Source organism: Solea solea, chromosome 5 (assembly GCF_958295425.1).
Source record: "Solea solea chromosome 5, fSolSol10.1, whole genome shotgun sequence".
Taxonomy (NCBI): Eukaryota; Metazoa; Chordata; class Actinopteri; order Pleuronectiformes; family Soleidae; genus Solea; species Solea solea.
The window spans coordinates 28887770-28891018 of NC_081138.1; positions in this window are offsets into that span (position 1 = coordinate 28887770).

A 3249-nucleotide genomic window follows, 5' to 3' on the forward strand; every position below is an offset into this window, starting at 1 on the left:
GCTGTCATAAATCCTGGTCCTTCACCTCCAGTCTTTTTGACTTTCATCATCCTGTTTCTTTGTCTTGTCTTGTCTTTACTTCCTGTTTGCTTTTGTATCATTGCCTGTATCTTCTTTCAGTTAGATTCACTTCCTGTGTTTGTCCTGTTTTTCCCTCCCTTTGTTGATGGTGTGCCACACCCTGATGTGTTTCACCTGTGTTCAATTATCCCTCGTGTTCCCAAGTGAGTAATTTCCAGTTTTTCTTTTTTTAAAGAACATTTCAGTTGATATTAGGAAACAAAAATCTGATTGTTCACAAACTTTTTTCTTTATATGATTAATCATATGGTCCAAAAATGGTCAGAAAATGCTGAAAAATCAGGACCAGTGTTTGTCAAACCTGGAAATGATGATGCTCTCGAAAGTCGTTTTTGTCCACAAACCAAAATTATTCAGTTTTTAATGATTTCGTTGTTATTTTGAGCAAAGAAACCAGGAAATATTCACAGTTAAGAAGCTGAAACGATCAGAAATCTTGTTTTAATCATGAAAAAAGATTCAAACCAATTTATCGATTATCAAAATAGTTTTATGTATCAATTAATAATCGATTAATCGAGTAATTGTTTCAGCTCTACCTGGATGCATGGTTCTCAAACTGTGGTACGTGTACATTGCGCCTCAGAAATACTGTTCTACTGTATATACCAGGCTATGTGAGCTAAGGAATTTTGACCGTAGTGCGTAGAAAATGGAACAAATAAAAATAAAGAATATTAATAATTAGAGTCACCTTATCTCTCGCTCCATCTTAATCTAATCTCACTATACCAGTGTGTGAGGTATATTTGAGGAAGAGGAGGATGATGAGAGAGCAAATTATCTTATTGCTAAAAAATCTGTTATGCTAAATTATCTCTGCTTCTGGTTCCTGCAGCTCATTCTTCTTACCTTTGATTGTTCTTGTTCTTTTTTTTTATCAAGTTCTTTATATGTAGTTGACTCTTTTAGTTGAAAAGCTGCATTTGGCTCCTGTTTTGCTTGCACCGTTACATTAAGTGTAACAAACAGAGGTAAAATTGATCGTTCAGCAGAGCAGCGCCATTGTAATTTATGTTGGTGCATCGCTTGTGTTTACGTGTGCCGTCACCGAGATGGTGTCATTGATAACTGTGGTGACATACTGAACATTAAGCGCCAAAGAAATTGGATTAGCTGGCCGGCGAATGATGTTTCCTGTTAATTGTCCGGTGGATTTATGAGTCTGACGTCCTCTATTAGAGCCGCGTAACACAATCCCGAGTGATACCAATACACACGGGAGAAGGGTTGTCCCATTAGTTGTGTATTTTTTTTGGAAAGTAGTCTTGTGATATCTTTACTGGTGAAGGGGATAATTGTCTTGGCAGAGACCGGACACTTTTAATCCACCTCATCACTTTCACTCTATGTTTACATTTGTCATTGTGCCACAGAGATGTTTTGCAGCATGTTTGATGTCATTTCTAAGCTCTTTTTTTTCCTTTTTTTTATCTTAGGAATGGAAATATGTTTGGTAAGTAGTTTCTAAAAGCTTTGAGCTGATATTAAGTAGATCAGCATTTTGGAATGTCCTCATCTTCATAATACCTTTGTGGATTTTTTTTTTTTCTTGCAGTGCTGTAAATTTTTAATCTGTCTTTTTTAGGTTATTTTAATTGCTTACAGCAGCAACCTCGGTATTAGCAGCCATGGCATAATGTTATCCTCCAGCTCAGCTCTTTGCGGCAGAAGTTGCCTTTCATTACTCAGTGCAGATTCCATGAAAGCTGTAAACTTCACCGTTGACCCGTAATAATACAGCTTTAACTAGGATTCCCCTAGGAACGAGCAATTTATTATGCTCCTTGTTACACTTTTTGCTATTACACCTCCTAAGTAGGTAATCACACCCTCTCCTATGTAGCTGCAAACATGGATAAGTCAATTACCTCACTCCGCATGCCTCGCTGTGCATGGCTGGGGTATTTAAACTGCACTGCACAGCAAACCAGGAAGATGTCTTTCAAAGTGTGGTTGTGCCGCCTCCCTGGAGAGCTAAGATTGTTTTATTGATACATGAACTTGCAACAGGGTGAATGACACCACCTGTGTTGGCACTATAGCTGTGTTTCCATCATGGTACAGTATGGTTTGGAATGGTAAAGCCCACTCGTGGGTGGAGTTCCAACCTGAACTCACCATACCATTTTACTCTGCATGGTGCCCCAAAGGAAGAGTGCTCAAAAATGCATTGTCAATATTCCCAGGCAACACGTTTCATGAATCAAACAAGACTTTTTAAGGGAGGGCAAAGAACAAGTGTATTTTCAAACAATAAAATACAATTATATTTTTTTTTAATGATTAAAACGATTTTTGTTTTGCTTCTTGAAAAGTGTTGTTTGAAAATATTGACACAAATCTAATTCCATATTCCACTCGATGGAAACACAGCTTATGGTTTCAGGTCAAAGCGAATGCTTGCACCATCCACGACAATAACACGTAGCACTTCAACACGCAGAACGCCAACACCATTTAGTAGCAGGAAATGTTAACCATCAAATAGATCTTGGCCAGAGGAAAAGACAAATAGGGGTCTGCACTAGAGATTAGTTTTTGACATAATATTGACAACAGACCATGACAGTTAATGCCCCCCCATCATACGTATGCAATAACATGCTTTGTTGTCTCCTCTCATCGTGTGATAATTCTCGGCTGCCGCTCTCAGGCAAACACACTTTTATTCTCAGACATTCTCCACCTTAAAAATTAACAAAACTGTAAAAAAATGTCAGTGTTTATAGAAATATATAACTGACAATGGGGCAGAAATTCCAATAACCATTTGTTCCACTGGTATTTTTGCAGTTTGACTGGTCCAGTGACATCCGTGATGATTTAAATTGCTTCCGATTTTTTTTTTTTGAGCTCAAAATTATCCATTTCAAGTTCAAGGTTTTTCCGTGTTGCATCTGTAAAGGTCAGCAAAATCTCTGGTGTTCGGGGGGCTGTTCTGATGCATTATATATATATATTTTTTTCTCATTCTAATCTTCAGGCATAGTAAAGGCCAACCTTGTCATAGGAAAGGATATACAGAAATGAACCCTCTCAGGTGAGACTAAATAAAGAAACCGGGGGAATGAAACTTGAGCCCCTGCTATCCATGGCCCCCTGCAGCAGAGAAGATGGCAAAACCTTTGGTTTGTGGTTGGTTTTCGTGTCATTTCCACATCCGAT